The sequence below is a fragment of the Pan paniscus genome, chromosome 12 (assembly GCF_029289425.2).
Source record: "Pan paniscus chromosome 12, NHGRI_mPanPan1-v2.0_pri, whole genome shotgun sequence".
Lineage (NCBI taxonomy): Eukaryota > Metazoa > Chordata > Mammalia > Primates > Hominidae > Pan > Pan paniscus.
In genome coordinates, this window is record NC_073261.2 from 41,081,412 (window position 1) to 41,098,419 (window position 17,008).

Consider the following 17,008-nt stretch of genomic DNA (forward strand, 5'->3'; position numbering starts at 1 on the left):
ATCTAAAAAGGCTCTTTTTTTTTTTTTTTTTTTTTTGAGATGGAGTCTTGCTCTGTCACCCAGGCTGGAGTGCAGTAGCATGATCTCGGCTCACTGCAGCCTCTGCCTCCCGGATTCCAGCAATTCTCCTGTCTCAGCCTCTGGAGTAGCTGGGATTACAGGCGTCTGCCATCACGCCTGGCTAATTTTTTTGTATTTTTAGTACAGATAGGGTTTCACCATGTGGGCCAGGCTGGTCTTGAACTCCTGACCTCAGGTGATCCACCCGCCTCGGCCTCCCAAGGTGCTGGGATTACAGGTGTGAACCACTGCGCCCGGCCCTGAAAAGGTTTAACACACATTTTTCAAATAAACTTCATAGAAACAGTTGCTCTCAGGTTCAAGTCTGGGACTGGGAACAGGGCAGGGGGAGAGTTGCCCCCATTAGACCTCATACTACCAAGTCTCATATTCAGGCTTTACAGATACAACCCTAAAGCACTTGAAACACTTCTCTCTGTAACACTTTACTCTGCTGACCTCACTACCACATTCTGTGTAAAACACCACCAAATGGAAGGAGCACCATTATTTTATAAAGCTATTGAGAAAGAAAAACGCTGGCACGCCACAGACACATCTTCAGAGTTGTTAACATGGGAAAAACCCGTGCGTCCTACAATTGGTAAACAGAATTAACTCTTTAATTGTTTAAACCTAATCTGACTTATCCATAAGGCTTTTTATTTTAAAAACATCTACATGTCACTGAACCCTGCATTACAAACACAGCACCAGGCATAATGTCTACTCCTTATAACCTAGAAAAGAAGCTGTGATTACCCCCATTCCAGAGATGAGGGAACAACCCAGAAAGATTACATGACTTAGCCTGGGACACAGTTAGTAAGTGGCAGAGCTGGGATTCATATCAGCTGTTTATGGCTCTAATAAACAAGAATGTTTTCTCTTGTACAACGTGTCTCTCCCAGAACCTTCTCAAAACGTAAAACTTATCTGTCACAGAGAAAGGACAGAAATTATGTTTTCTGATAATAAGACAAGTGAGTTACAAGTGGAGAAGAGATTTCTTTTTAAAAGAGATTTGTGGCCGGGCACGATGACTCATGCCTGTAATCCCAGCATTTTGGGAGGCCAAGGCGGGCGGAACACCTGAAGTCAGGAGTTCGAGACCAGCCTGGCCGACATGGTGAAACCCTGTCTCTACTAAAAATACAAAAATTAGCCGGGCATGGTGGCGTGTGCCTATAGTCCCAGCTACCCAGGAGGCTGAGGCAGAAGAATTGCTGGAACCCAGGAAGCAGAGGCTGCAGTGAGCCGAGATCGTGCCACTGCACTCCAGCCTGGGTGACAGAGCAAGATTCCATTTCAAAAAAAAAAGAAAGAGATTTGTAAAAAAGATGATTTGGAGGTAACCCAAGGGCTACAACTCCAAATGGCTATATTCCTCTTTGAATTTTTCATTTCGTAGATTCCATGAGACCTTTCTTTCCTTTCATGTGGTGCCTATTTGGTACTCATAATGCAAACTCCAATCCATAGATTTCCTGGGTATCCTTGAGCTCACCACAGCCTTGTTCCTTTTCAGTGCGCCAAGCAGAGAGGAGAGGCGGAGAATTAAACCGTTTATAACCATGACCACCAGGTGGCGCCAGCACACAGCTGGGCCCTGCTGGTGGCTGGTGGGCTCACTGGATGTTGCATAATGAATTTAAAAAGTACTGTCTTCTTACTGTTTTCACCTGTCCAATTACTCGTTTTTGAAGATATCTCCATATACATGAACATACAACACAAAAGTATTAAAAATTATTGTAAGATCAGATTTCCAGGAAGCCAATGCATCTTAATGATAGTTTCTGGAAACAGCTTTGTCTAAAGGGTGACTTTTAGTATTATAAATGCAATAGAATTATTACCAGAGTGAAAATACATAATCACAATTAAAAAATACATAAACTCTGTAATTTAAAAAAAGGCTAAATAGAAGCACACCAAAAATGTAAACAAGTTATATTTGAGGGTGAAACTATGGGTAACTTTGTCTTTATTGTCTCTCTTTCCATATTTTCCAACTTTACTTTCACCATGATTTACTACTTAAAAAAATATACTATGAATAACACAAACTTTCTAAGAAAGAAATGCAAACTATATCATAATTGTATCACAAAGCATTTAGACAACATAACTGCACCATCCTAACCCTGTCGCTATGGTCATTTTGGCATATCTCCTTTCATTAAGCCTTTCTGGACATCAGCGTGTGTGTGTGTGTGTGTGTGTGTGTGTGTGTGTGTGTTTGAGACAGGGTCTCGCTCTGTTGCCCAGGCTGGAGTGCAGTGGTGCAATCTCGGTTCACTGCAGCCTCTGCCTCCCAGGCTCAAGCAATCCTCCCACCTCAGCCTCCCAAGCAGCTGGGACTACAGATGCGTACGGCCACACCTCATTAATATTTTGTAGAGACGCGGTTTCACCATGTTGCCCAGGCTGTTCTCGAACTCCTGGGCTCAAGCAATCCACCCACCTTGGTCTCCTAAAATGCTGGGATTACAGGTGTGAGCCACTGTGCCGGGCTCAGTGGCTCAAAATAAGATTTTATTTTATTTTGAGACAGAGTCTTGCTCTGTCACCCAGGCTAGAGTGTAAGTGGTGTGATCTCGGTTCACTGCAACCTCTGCCTCCTGGGTTCAAGCGATTCTCCTGCCTCAACCTCCCAAGTAGCTGGGATTACAGGCACCCACCACCATGCTCGGCTAATTTTTTTGTATTTTTAGTAGAGATGGGGTTTCACCATGTTGGCCAGGCTGGTTTTGAACTCCTGACATCAGGCGATCCCCCTGCCTCAGTCTCCCAAAGTGCTGGGATTACAGGTGTGAGCCACCACGCCCAGCCTCTGCATCAGTTTTAAATTTACATTTATTTACATCATTTATAGCTGTCTTAAAAACTGGTGATAGTATTAGCAAATCCTGATTGCTCATGTGCTGTATTTGGCCTGGGGAGAAACCAGCAAACAGGACTCAATGGGTAACAGAATTAAGTATTAGGTTGGTGCAAAAGTAATTGTGGTTTTGGCCATACTTTTAATGGCAAAACCACAATTACTTTTGCACCAACCTAATACAAAGTAGGGAAATTTTTATTTGAAGATCTATGTATAGTTGTCGAAATGCTGTGTGAGTTCTTACCGTTTCCCACTAGGTGGCATCATTGTCCAGAAAATGAACCGGGAGGGAAGGCGGTAAGTAGATAGTGGCCTCCTAGAAGGAAGGTTCTCCTTGCAGGCTTCTGTCCCAGTAAAAGTTCCTGCTCATCGCTCTCCTCAGCTGCCCCCAGGGGCAGGACGTTCACAGCATATACCCAAACCGAGGACTAGGAATGTAGGGAACCACCGCACACCCCTCTGTGGATAACCCCAACAGGGACAAAACACACAAGGGTGGGCATGGGTGTGCATGGCCAGGAAGCTGAATCCAGATGCATCCAAAGAGCCCCTGAGAGCCACCTCAGACCTAAATCCTTCAGGCAAGCGCTGCAAGCCAGCTCTTTCTAGCTCAGGTGTTTCCCGTCTATTTCAGTCTGTTTCTAGAGTTGGTACAAGACAAAGGTCTTTAAACTCTGGTCTCCCTAGGAAGCCACGTGTCCTCTCTCACATGCTTTTTTTTTTTTTTTTTTTTTGAGACGGAGTCTTGCTCTGTCACCAGGCTGGAGTGCAGTCTCGACTCACTGCAACCTCCGCCTCCCAGGTTCAAGCAATTCTCTGGCCTCAGCCTCCCGAGTAGCTGGGACTACATGCACCCGCCACCATGCCCAGCTAATTTTTGTATTTTTAGTAGAGACGGGGTTTCACCATGTTGGCCAGGATGGTCTCGATCTCTCGACCTCGTGATCTGCCCACCTCAACCTCCCAAAGTGCTGGGATACAGGCGTGAGCCACCACACCCGGCCTGCACTTTTTTTTTTTTTTTGTTTTGAGATGGAGTCTCACTCTGTCACCCAGGCTGGAGTGCAGTGGCGTGATCTCGGTAAAAATATAAAAATTAGCCAGGCGTGGTGGCACATGCCTATAATCCCAGCTACTCGGGAGGCTGAGGCAGGATAATCGCTTGAACCTGGGAGGTGGAGGTTTCAGTGAGCCAAGATCGCACCACTGCACTCCATCCTGAACGACAGAGGGAGACTCTGTCTCAAACAAAAATAAAATAAAATAAAAAATATTAGATAAATAAGTTTATTAAAATATTTTAATACAATGTTAAAATGCTAAGAAGAAAAACTAAGAGAAAGTAGAAAAGAAATATAGAGGGGGTGAGCAGGTTAAACAGGATGTTTCCCAGGATGACCAGGGAAGTTGTCAATGAGAAAATGACTTTTTTTTGGAGACACAGTCTCACTGTGTCCCCCAGGCTGGAGTGTAGTGGTGTGATCTCAGCTCACTGCAGCTTCTGCCTCCTGGGCTCACGGGATCTTCCCACCATGCCGGGCTAACTTTTGTATTTTTTGTAGAGATGGGGGTTTGCCATGTTACCCAGGCTGGTCTTGAGCTCCTGGACTAAGCAATCTGCCTGTCTGGGCCCCACAAAATGCTGGGATTACAGGTGTGAGGCACTGCGCCTGGCCTGAGAGCATGACTTTCACATTTTGAAAGAAGTGGGGAGCTGGACACGTTGATTGTGGGGAAGGACATTTTGGCCAAAGAAACACTAGTGTAGTATGCCCGGCATAGCACGTGTGAGGACCCACAGCAGGCCAGTGGGCTGCAGCAGAGAGGAGAATGAGGGTCTGTACGGATGGGTCAACAAATATGTTCTGAGCTCCTGAAAGTGGTGTGCTGCAGGCTACGAAAAATGTGAAGGTAAGTCAAGAGTCTCTGCAGGGCAATAGGAGAGAGAAAAGACTCTGGGACCTGGAATGTGCTTTCAGGTCCTTCTGAGCAATGGTATGTTTCTGAGGTCTTTGCAAGTAGGACAGGATTTGTCATTCTTGGGATAAGCCTTTCCTTACCCAAACTCTTCTTTTCCCACTGTTTGCTGGCATTAAGGGTGGCCAAAGACAGCCCTAAGGTTACCTTTATTTTTGTTCCTTTGGCATTTGCCTTTTTTTCTCTTCTGCATGGGTGCTTGAAGGAAAACATTTCTAAACCCTTGCAATTTGAACTGTTTTTAGGATATGTCTAGGTGAATGTCAATTTTCATTGAGTTTTATAGAATTCAAAGGAGCTCTTTCAATCCATAAATTCAAGTTTTTGTTTTTAGAGCCCACTTTAACTTTCTTAATTGCCTCTTTTCATTCAGTTTGGTCTCTTCTTTAGAAACACTATTTGTGGAATGATTTTTAATTTTTTTCTCTGTATCTATCAGCGACTTTCTCATCACAGTTACAAATGGCACGAATGTGACTTGCCACAATGTCAACTCCAGTCTATACTAAGACGAATGAGCTGGGAGACATGAGTAAGAATTTCAAAGACGCTGAAGCTCAACAGCAGAAATGAACAGAAGGAACAATGCAGGTGGAAAACCATCACTGCCTGCTAAAACTAGTGGGTGAAAAATTGATGAGAAATAGGGCATTGGTATAGCCTTGGAGCCTCTCCCTACAAAACACTTATTAATTACAAAGGGAAAAATTGGTACCCTAGGGTGGAAACGTTTGTCAGATACCACCCAATCCAAACAGTTGATGCTAACATCACTAATACTGGGACAAAGGCAGACTGTAGGGCTACCTCCTGAAATGAGGTACCGAGGATGCAACTTTAGTGCAGTGACATTCTGGCCAAAAATGCACAATCTGAATCTAACCATGACGAAACATCAGACAAACCCAAACTAAGGGACATTCTACAAAACAGCTGGCCTGTACTTCTCAAAAAATGTGAAGGTCAAGAAAGACAAAGACAGGCTAAGGACCTCTGCTGGATTCGAGGGAACTAAAGAGACATGATGGCTACATGTAATCCATGATGCCAGGTGGAACCCGGGACCAGGAGAAACACATGGGCTATCATGGACATTATTGGGACACGGGCCAAAAGTTCAATCTACATTGTGAGTAAGATAATGATATGAAAAGTTAATGTTACTGGCTGGGTATGATGGCTCAAGCCTATGGTCCCAGCACTTTGGGAGGCCGAGGCAGGTGGATCATTTGAGGTCAGGAGTTTGAGACCAGCCTGGCCAACATGGCGAAATCCCGTGTCAACTAAAAATACAAAAATTAGCTGGGCGTGGTGGTGGGCACCTGTAATCCCAGCTACTCAGGAGGCTGAGGCAGGAGAATCACTTGAACCCAGGAGGCGGAGGCTGCAGTGAGCCGAGATCGTGCCGCTGCACTCCAGCCTGGGCGACAGAACGAGACTCTGTCTCAAAAAAAAAAAAAAAAAAAAAAAAAAGTAAATGTTACTTTCTTCATTTTGAGGACTGTACTGTGATTATTTAAGAGAATGCCTTTGTTCTTAGATAATATAGCTAAAATATTTAAGGGTAAAGGGTCACAATGTTTCCAAGTTACTCTCAAACTTTTCAGAAAAGAAAAAACAGAGAGAGAGAGAGAGAGAGAAGCACAAAGCCCAGGGGAAAAATGTGTGAATCTGGATAAAGGTTATATGGGAGTTCCTTGTATTATTCTTGAAACTTTTCTGGGAGTTAAAATAATACCCAAAAGTGGCCAGGCACAGTGGCTCATGCCTGTAATCCCAGCACTTTGGGAGGCGGGCAGATCACCTGAGGTCGGGAATTCGAGACCAGCCTGACCAACAAGGAGAAACCCTGTCTCTACTAAAAATACAAAATTAGCCGGGCATGCGGGCACATGCCTGTAATCCCAGCTACTAGGGAGGCTGAGACAGGAGAATCGCTTGAACCTGGGAGGCAAAGGTTGCGGTGAGCCAAGATCACGTCATTGCACTCCAGCCTGGGTGACAAGAGCGATACTCCGTCTCAAAAAACAAAACAAAACAAAAGTTATTACTGTGTATTAAGAATTACAATCAGTATTGAGGGTAGTACAGAGCACCAACAGGATATGCTATGGGTTTTGGAGTTTTCTGCATCTACACAGGTATACTGGTAAGAAGATGGAGAAGTTATGTAGAATTTTATTTAAAAAAAAATTTTTTTTTCAGACAGGGTCTCAGTCACCCAGGCTGGAGTGCAGTGGCCTGATCACGGCTCACTGCAGCTTCAACTTCCTGGGCTCAAGCAATCCTCCTACCTCAGCCTCCCAAGTAGCTGGGATTGCAGGTATGTGCCACCATGCCCGGCTAATTTTTTTTATTTTTAGTAAAGGTGAGGTCGCACTATGTTGCCCAGGCTGGTCTCGAACTCCTGAGCTCAAGTGATCCTCCCACCTCAGATTCCCAAAGTGCTGGGATTACAGGTGTGAGTCACCATGCCTGGCTATATGTACAGTTGTAAAAGGGAAATTCCAATGAATATTTTTGAGAATTGGCATGTTAAGCAGCGTCAGGTTTCTCAGCTCAAAGCTGGGGCAGAGCTATTGATGTTCTTTCGGAGAGCATCCAGCACTGGCTCAGCAATCAATAATTTGACATGAAACTCTCCAGTTTGCTTCTGAGAGTGACCCAATTTGCAATGCTAAAACTGGGTGTTTACCATTACTAGTGCAGACAATGTCCCTATGCCAGTGGTTCTCAAAGCTCAGTCCCCAGACCAGCAGCATAAGCATCACCTGGAAACTTGTTAGAATGCAAATTCTCAGGCTCGACCTACCACGACCCACTGAATTAAACTCTGCAAAGTGTGATTCACCCAGAGTTGAAATCATCCAGAGAGCTTTTAAAATTCCCAATGCTCGGCCAGGCGTGGTGGCTCACGCCTGTAATCCCAGCACTTTGGGAGGCCGAGGCGGGCACGTCACAAGGTCAGGAGATCGAGGCTGTCCTGGCTAACATGGTGAAACCCCGTCTTTATTAAAAATACAAAAAATTAGCCGGGCGTGGTGGTGGGTGCCTGTAGTCCCAGCTACTCAGGAGGCTGAGGCAGGCGAATGGCGTGAACCCGGGAAGTGGAGCTTGCAGTGAGCCAAGATCGTGCCACTGCACTCCAGCCTGGGCGACAGAGCGAGACCCCATCTCAAAAAAAAAAAAAAAAAAATCCCAGTGCTCAGGCCACACCTAAATTCCATCAGAAACTCTAGGGGTGGGGTTCAGCAATCTTTGTTTTAACAAGTTCCCCAGATGACTCCGATGCCTGCTCAAGAGACCCACCAACGGGATGATAAGGAAGATGCTGCCAGTGTCTAAACAGTATTGGTAGGGTCCTTCTAATACTGAGAAGATGACAACCAAGAGAAATTCTAATTTTAATCCTACTGAAGATGCTAAACTCTGACAGGAAGTACCTGGACACGAGACTGTTAACACTTGCAATAATTTATTTCTGTTTAGAGTATGTTCTACATTCTTGAATCTCAAATGCTAAACAAGATCAATAGGTCAGGATGTAGCCATGTGTTTGCTTTCACTATTTATTTATAATTCTCTTTCCTTCCCTTGCCCCATCAGTATTAGACTTGCCCCTACATATTAGTCTGTTCTTGCATTGCTATAAAGAAATACCTGAGACTGGGTAATTTATAAAGAAAAGAGGTTTAATTGGCTCACAGTTAAGCAGGCTGTACAGAAAGCATGATGCTGGCACCTGCTCGGCTCCTGGGGAGGCCTCAGGAAACTTTTAATCATGGAGGAAGGTGAAGGGAAGCAGGCGCATCTTACTTGGTGGAGGAGGAACAAGACAGAAAGAGTAGGGGGAGGTCCTGCACACTTTTAAATGACCAGATCTTATAAAAACTTGCTCGCCATCGCAAGAATGGCACCAGGAGATGGTGCTAAACCATTCATGAAGGACCACTCCCGTGATTCAGTCACCTTCCACCAGGCCCTACCTCTAACATTGGGGATTACGGTTAGACACAAGATTTGGGTGGGGACACAGATCCACACCATATCACCTTATGACTTGCTCTGACCAATGGAATATTAGCAGACATGAAATGAAGTGAAAGGAAGCTTTCAATCTGCTTCCCTTCTTTTGTATCTGCCATATGCCATGAGAAGGACATGACCTGGATAGCCACTGGTCCTGGGATAAGAGCCATGTGGAGAAGACCTGAACCTCCCCCTTAACAAGCTAAAACAGCCACTCCAAGTGACCCACAGGTCCATCAGTGGAAAAAGAAATGTTTACTAATGTAAGCCACTGAATTGTTTGTTACACAGCATTACGAAAGAAATAGTTGACTTGGGCTGGGTGTGGTGCCTCATGCCTGTATTCCCAGCACTTTGGGAGGCTAAGGCAGCCAGATTGGGTAAGCCCAGGAGTTTGAGACCAGCCTGGTGAACATGCCGAAACCCCGTCTCTATAAGAAATACAAAAAATTAGCTGGGCATGATGGTGCACACCTGTGGTTCCAGCTACTTGGGAGGCTGAGGTGGGAGGATCACTTGAGCCCAGGAGGTGGAGGTTGAAGTGAGCCAAGATTGTGCCACTGCACTCCAGCCCAGGTGACAGAGCAAGACCCTGTCTTAAAAAACAAAAAGAGAGAAATAGCTAACTTAAGACATAAAGTCTACAAAAATATTTTTTGAGAAATACAGAAAAGTATAAAGAATGATACCACACCCAAAACCTGCCATGTGGGATTGTTTTTATAGCTTTTAAATTTTGTTCTTTTTTTCTTAAATAAAACATCACAGAAAGTTAAATCCTCTTAGACACTCCACCAGTCTTATGCTCCTCCCCACTTCCCAAAGGCAGCTACCATTGAAATGTTCCCATTCTCCCTTAAAAATACATATGACCAGTAAACTCAGCACTTTGGGAGGCTGAGGCAGAAGGATCACTTGAGCCTGGGAGGTCAAGACCAGCTTGGGCCATATAGTGGAACCCCATCTCTACAACAAATAATAAAAATAGCTGGATGTGGTGGTGCACACCTGTAGTCCTAGCTACTTGGGAGGCTGAGGAGGGAGGAATGCTTGAGTTTGAGGCTGCAGTGAGCTATGATCATGCCACTGCACTATAGCCTAGGTGACAGAGTGAGATCCTGTCTCAACAAAGCACAAAAAACCAAAATCCGGGAGGCTGAGGCAGGAGAATCTCTTGAACCCAGGAGGTGGAGGTTGCAGTGAGCTGAGATCATGTGCCATTGCACTCCTGCTTGGGTGACAAGAGTGAAACTCCATCCTAAAAACAAAAACAAAACCACAAAACCAAAACTAAAACCAAAACAAACACATACACACAAAAACAAAACCCCAAAAATATGGATGTTAAAGGTGCTTCCGGTGAGGCTTCAGATGGAAATGGGGAACATGTTATTGGAACTAGTGGAAAGGCGATTCTTGTTACAAAGTGGGAAGAAACATGGCTGAGTTATTTTGTAGTGTTTTGTGAAAGGTAGAACTTGTGAGTGATGAATTTAGATATTCAGCACAAGTTATTTCTAAGCAAAGTGCTGAAGGTGTGGCTTGGTTTCTCCTTACTGCTTGTAGTAAAATGTGAGAAGTAAATTACTGTTAAGCAAAAAGGAACCAGAACTTGAAAATTTAGAAAATTCTCAGCCTAGCCTCATTACAAAAAAATGAGAAGGTGTGTTCCTGAGAGAACACCAATGGTGTGGCTGGACGATCAGATAATGAGACTGGGGCTGTGAAGCATGGATTCAACCAACCACCTCAGCAGAAATACTGCCCTTTTGGATTAAAATGGACAAAGACAGGACAAAGGGAAGGAAGGCTGTCAGACTTCTACAGAATGGGCTACAGTGATGTGGCTGCAAACATTTGTTATCTTTCAAGAAGAGGGAAGAATGACCCCAAGAGGGGATTCACAAGGTGTGGCTGCTGCCCAGGGCCTCAGGGGCACAGCTCCCAGCTCCCATCCTGGTGGGCTGGAAGGACAGAGAATGAATGGTGCCAAAGAGGATTATTCTTGAGCATTAAATTGAATAGAACTCTGCTAGCAGACTGCCTTTAGACTTAGACTGTAACTCTTTCCTGCCAGTCTCCAGCCTGCCAGCCTACCCTCTTAAATCTTTCTCCCTCTACACATTCACACTCACTCACTCACTCGCTATATATACATACATCACCTTGGTTCTGTTTCCCTGGAGAACCCTAACACAGAACTGTTCTATATCTTTTTTATTTTTACTTTTCATACCAAGCTAAGCTGACTAGGAGAACTGTTCTATATCTTGATTGTGGTGAACTCATGTATGACTGCAAAAGTTTGTCAAAACTCACAGAACTATATACTCATGTGAATTTCACTATATGTAAATTATATCTTAAAAATGGGGAGGTTGGGCATGATGGCTCATGCTTGTAATCCTAGCACTTTTGGAGACTGAGGTAGGAGGATCACTTGAGGCCAGGAGTACAAGGCCAGCCTGAGCAACATAGTGAGACCCTAACTCTAATTTTTTTTTAAATGGGGGGAAAAGCGCACACGTATACAAATATATGCACAGGATGCTAACTTTAGCTTAAAAACTGGGGCCGGGTGAGGTGGCTCACGCCTGTAATTCCAGCACTTTGGGAGGCCAAGGCGGGCAGATCACCTGAGGTCAGGAGTTCAAGACCAGCCTGGCTATCATGGTGAAACCCCGTCTCTACTAAAAAAATACAAAAATTAGCCATGTGTGGTGGCAGGCACCTGTAATCCCAGCTACTTGGGAGGCTGAGGCAGGGAGAATTGCTTGAACCCGGAGTGTGAAAGTTGCAGTGAGCTGAGATCGCACCACTGCACTCCAGCCTGGGCGACACAGTGAGACTCTGTCTCAGGGAAAAAAAAAAAAAAAATTGGGCTAGGCGTGGTGGCTCGTGCCTGTAATCCCAGCACTTTGGGAGGCTGAGGTGCACGGATCCCATGAGGCCAGGAGTGCCAGACCAGCCTAGCCAACATGATGAAACCCCGTCTCTACTAAAAATACAAAAAAATTAGCTGGGCGTGGTGGTGAATACCTGTAATCCCAGGTATTCGGGAGGGTGAGGCAGGAGAATCTCTTGAACCCAGGAGGTGGAGGTTGCAGTGAGCTGAGTTTGTGCCACTGCACTCCAGCCTGGGCAACAGTGAGACTGTCTCAAAACAAACAAACAACTGGAAACCATCTATGTCTATCTATTTTTAAAATGTTTAAATAAAAGGCAACCAGGAAGAGAGAGGTGGCAAAGTTTCAAAGGTGGTAGATATTTCTGCCTTTGCACTAACCTCATCTGGATTTTTCTCTACACCTTCCTCTATCCCTCAACTCCTTACTCTCTAGGTCCCTTTTCTGATTCTGGATGCTCAGCCTAACAGCTAAAATTTGCATTAAAAAACCCCTGAATATCTGACCATTTTCCAAAAAGCTGGATTAAGTCACTCTAAAGTTTTGGAGAACTGCAACCATTTCCAAATTATCTGGATTATTTGTCTCCTGGTCTCTGGGTCTCTGGCCCCATTTGCCTGTAACTCAGCAGAATTTATTAGGCATCTACCTGGACAGGAAGCATTTTGGTCATCAGAGAGCAAGTTACAAGTATACACACACACACACACACACACACACTCTCCAGACTGAAATACTATTTAACAAAATGTTTGTGGGTTGTGGGATTATAGATCTTTTTCTGTGCTTTCTGGCATTTTCCCAAGAGTTCTACACAGTGCATGCATTACTTTTACAGTTTCAAAAAAAGATTTTTTAAAATTAAAAAACAGTTCTGAATGAAAAAAGGGGTTGGATCTTGGGTAAATGTGGGTAGAGAAGGGGTATTAACTTTTTACCAGACCATTCATTCTTCCATTCATTCAACAAATGCTCCCGAGCATTACAACAGGCGCTCAGATGCGATTCCTGTCTTCGTGTTGCTTATATTCTAGAGGGGCATATATGTGTTTTGTGTGGCTGGACACAGTGCTCCTGGGGGACAGTGGAGGGAAGACAGGCACCTGGCATGTGGGGCCATGGTGAGGGGCCTGGATAATAATCTGCAAGTGATGAAATTACACTGATCGGATCTTACAAATAGTTGCTTATACAACGTTACTGTTAGTCTTTAGAGCTTGTTTTGAAGGTGTGAAGTCCAAATTATTAAGCACTTAACTTCATCCCGCACCCTGGCCCAGTTGTGACTTGCTTAGACATACTTCCTTGTTAGGCAGCTTCTACATGACTCACTAAATCTCTGCAAGTATGCAGGCTGTTTCCTTCGCTTGCTCTACTCCCAGGGCAAACCTCACCTTAAATATTTTACTCCTGACTCTAAAATACATTTCATAATCTCAAGTATTTTAACAAAAAAGCCGGTGTCCAAACCTCTGTGACTCCCTCCGAAAAACCTTCAAGTTCTGCTCACACATCTAGCCTGGAGAGCCGCATGGAGTAAACTGGGATGTCTCTAGGTCCTCCTTCCACTCTGCCTCTGGTTTGTGATTTGCAATTACAACAATGATCCTCGACTCTGGCTGCCCCTTGGAATCTCCTGGGGAGCTTAAAAACTAAGATACCAGCCGCACCCCAGACCAATTAAATCATATCCTTGGGGGATTAGATGCTAAATTCTATAGGCTCATTATCTCTGTTACCTCTGCAATCTGTCCATTTGTTCTGGCACCTAATTCAGGCCCTCATTACCTCTTAGTTTTGCTAATTAAACAGTATTTTCATTGTTCTTTCCCTCTCATTTCATAATAGTAGAGGTAGCGGTAGTGGTGGTGGTGATGCTGGGAGTAGTAAGCTAATAGTTATTGAGGACTTATTTTGTGGTAGAGGCACAATTCTAGACTCATTACAATACACTGGCTCATTTTCGCACAACGACTCTATGAAGTCAGTCTCTTCTAATCCCCATTTAATAGATGAGGAAACCAAGGCAAAGAGAGATGAGGTAATTTGCTTGGAGCTGCATAAATAGAAAGAGGTGGATCTGGGATTGCAACCAAGTGTATTATACAGCCTCCCACTCATATACCCTCCTCCCTGGGTATCTCAGGTTTTGCTCCTGCACGTACACACCTCTCGTTGCAATGAGATGCTCTGCCTCAAAAATTGAGAATGATGGTCTTCTCCCCATCTGTTGAATTCCCAGTTAAGATTTTCTCCCATAAATGTTCCTTAAGTTTTTGAGGCCTGTGTCTGCTTTGCTATATTATAATACAGACTATGGTAATATAAAATTTACTAGAAAACTATCCATGTTGCTATCTATAATGCCATGTGTGGCAACGGTTCATGCTTCTCTGCCCTTAGACAAAATAAGGGACCCCTGCTCCACCACAATGCTGAGTTATTATTTGCAGAGCACACATCTGCAATGGTTAGATGTTTGTTTGGCAGTTGGAACTACGGGTGTAGAACTTTCTTGAGAGTTCTACAGCTCTCTTGATGGGATTTTATATATTTTTCTGTCACAAACATTGAGAGTAATAAGTGATGATGAAGAGTTGATTTATTTGAATAAAAGTCTAGAAAGAAAATGGAAGCTTCAAAAGGACAAACAACTGATTATGTGTATTAATACAGTATCTTGGAGTCAATGAAAAGATTTACAGGAAGCAGAGAGTAGTCAGGCCTTGGCTGTCGGCTGTTGGTGCAAAAAAGCAGGAAAATGAGTGGAGTTAGTTATTCGATGGCGACTGGAGCGCTAAGCCGGGCTGCAGTGGAGTGGCAGAATAAAGGAGGTGACAGAGGTGTGGGAAGTCAGGCGGTAAACAATAAAAAAGAAACAGGACGGTGCTCACAGGAACAGGAAGGCTGAACACAGGGTTTTTCTTTCCTTTCTCAGAGGATTGCTCTGTGCAAAAGGAAGAATGGGAAACTCAGAGTACACGTGTTAGTTTTGTTTTTTTGTTCACGACAGGGTCTCACTCTGTCACCCAGGCTAGAGTGCAGTGGCACAATCATGGCTCACTGCAGCTTCGAACTCCCAGCTCAGCCTCCTGAGTAAATGGGACTATAGGTGTGAATGACTGCATCTGGCTAATTTAAAAAATTTTGGCCAGGCGCAGTGGCTCACGCCTGTAATCCCAGCACTTTGGGAGGCTGAGGAGGGTGGATCACCTGAGGTTGGGAGTTTGAGACCAGTCTGACCAACGTGGAGAAACCCTGTCTCTATTAAAAATACAAAGGTAGCCGGGCATAGTGGCACATGCCTGTAATCCCAGCTACTTGGAAGGCTGAGGCAGGAGAATCGCTTGAACCCAGGAGGCAGAGGTTGTGGTGAACCAAGATCGCGCCATTGCACTCCAGCCTGAGCAACAAGAGCAAAACTCCGTCTTTTTTGTAGAGATCTCACCATGTTGCCCAGACTGGTCTCAAACTCCTGGCCTCAAGCAATCCTCCCTCCTTGGCCTCCCAAAGTGTTAAGATTAAAGGCATGAGCCACCATACCTGGCCACTATATGTTAGTTTTTTTTTTTTTTTTTTTTTTGAGTCAGAGTCTTGCTCTGTTGCCCAGGCTGGAGTGCAGTGGTGCAATCTCAGCTCACTGCAACTTCCACCTCCTGGGTTCAAGCAATTCTCCTGCCTCAGCCTCACAAATAGCTGGGATTACAGGTGCGTACCACCATGCCGATTTTTTTTTTTTTGAGATGGAGTTTTGCTCTTGCTGCCCAGGCTGGGGTTCAATGGCACAATCTTGGCTCACTGCAACCTCTGCCTCCCGGGTTCAGGCGATTCTCCTGCCTCAGCCTCCTGAGTAGTTGAGATTACAGGTATGCGCCACCACGCCTGGCTAATTTTGTAATTTTAGTAGAGACAGGATTTCTCCACATTGGTCAGGCTGGTCTCGAACTCTCGACCTGAGGTTATCTGCCTGCCTCAGCTTCCCAAAGTGCTGGGATTACAGGCGTGAGCCACCACACCTGGCCTCATGTGTTAGTTTTTAAAGAGAAATAACATTCTTGAAAAGTAGATGGAGATGCGACAATATGCAGAGAGACACTAAGAGGACCCAGCCATCTCAGGTCTTCAGGAGTGGGCTGGCAGACGGCACAGGAGAGGTAGAGGAAGGCACAGATCTGAAACAGAGATGGCTGCACTGGGGGGAGGTGCAGGGCACGAGCCAGGTCTAGGGTGGGCAGATGTGGTCCGCACATCCTCCACCAGGGCTGACTGGCACCACTAGAGGGCACCCGCGCCTCGTGCTTGGCTATCCCAAGTGGGACTCTGGGCCAAAGCCACTACCCTGGCTTATGCCTGAGGTGTGGAGTGCTTGTTCAACGGCAGCTTGTGCCTTGGCGACTGGCTGCAGAACCTGCTGCCTTTCCCGGATGGCTGGTCCCGCCACTCACGGTTCCTTCCACTGTCATCCTTGCCTGACTCCCTGGTGATGGCTGTGATAATCACCTGAGAGCTGCATGTGGTATCCCACTGTAGATCCCACTGTAAACTCCCAAGGGCTCCACAGGAGCGGGTCTCCTGATTACTGGAAATCATACAGGCTCCCTGCACCCTTATTTATTTAGCTTTCTGCACATATCTTCTTTCTCTTCTGCTAGACTCTAAGCTTTTAATGAATAAGAATTATCAGTTTTTTTTTTTTGAGACAGAGTCTCGCTCTGTCACCCAGGCTGGAGTGCAGTGGCGCGATCTCGGCTCACTATCAGCTCTGCCTCCGGGGTTCACACCATTCTCCTGCCTCAGCCTCCCTAGTAGCTGGGACTACAGGCGCCCGCCACCACGCCTGGCTAATTTTTTGTATTTTTAGTAGAGACGGTGTTTCACCGTGTTAGCCAGGATGGTATCGATCTGACCTCGTGATCCGCCCACCTCGGCCTCCCAAAGTGCTGGGATTACAGGCGTGAGCCACTGCGCCCAGCTATCAGTATCTCTTAAAATGTCCTATGAGATGAAGTAATGTCTGGGATTCACTTTAAATCCCTATGTAGCAGGAGGGAAATTCTGGGTGAAGGGAACATGGGGATTCATTATGTAATTCTCTCTACTTTGATACATCTTTAAAATTTTCTGTAATTAAACTTTAATAAACATCATA

General features: G+C 45.1%; 2 protein-coding genes across 4 annotated transcripts in view; one reads left to right on the forward strand and one right to left on the reverse strand.

The window, feature by feature from the left end:
* Positions 1–17,008, forward strand: part of TGOLN2 (trans-golgi network protein 2) — a 107,814-nt gene that overhangs the window by 27,928 nt on the left and 62,878 nt on the right. The gene's annotated exons all lie outside the window — the stretch shown is intronic.
* TCF7L1 (transcription factor 7 like 1) overlaps positions 1–17,008 on the reverse strand; it is a 176,382-nt gene that overhangs the window by 8,480 nt on the left and 150,894 nt on the right. The gene's annotated exons all lie outside the window — the stretch shown is intronic.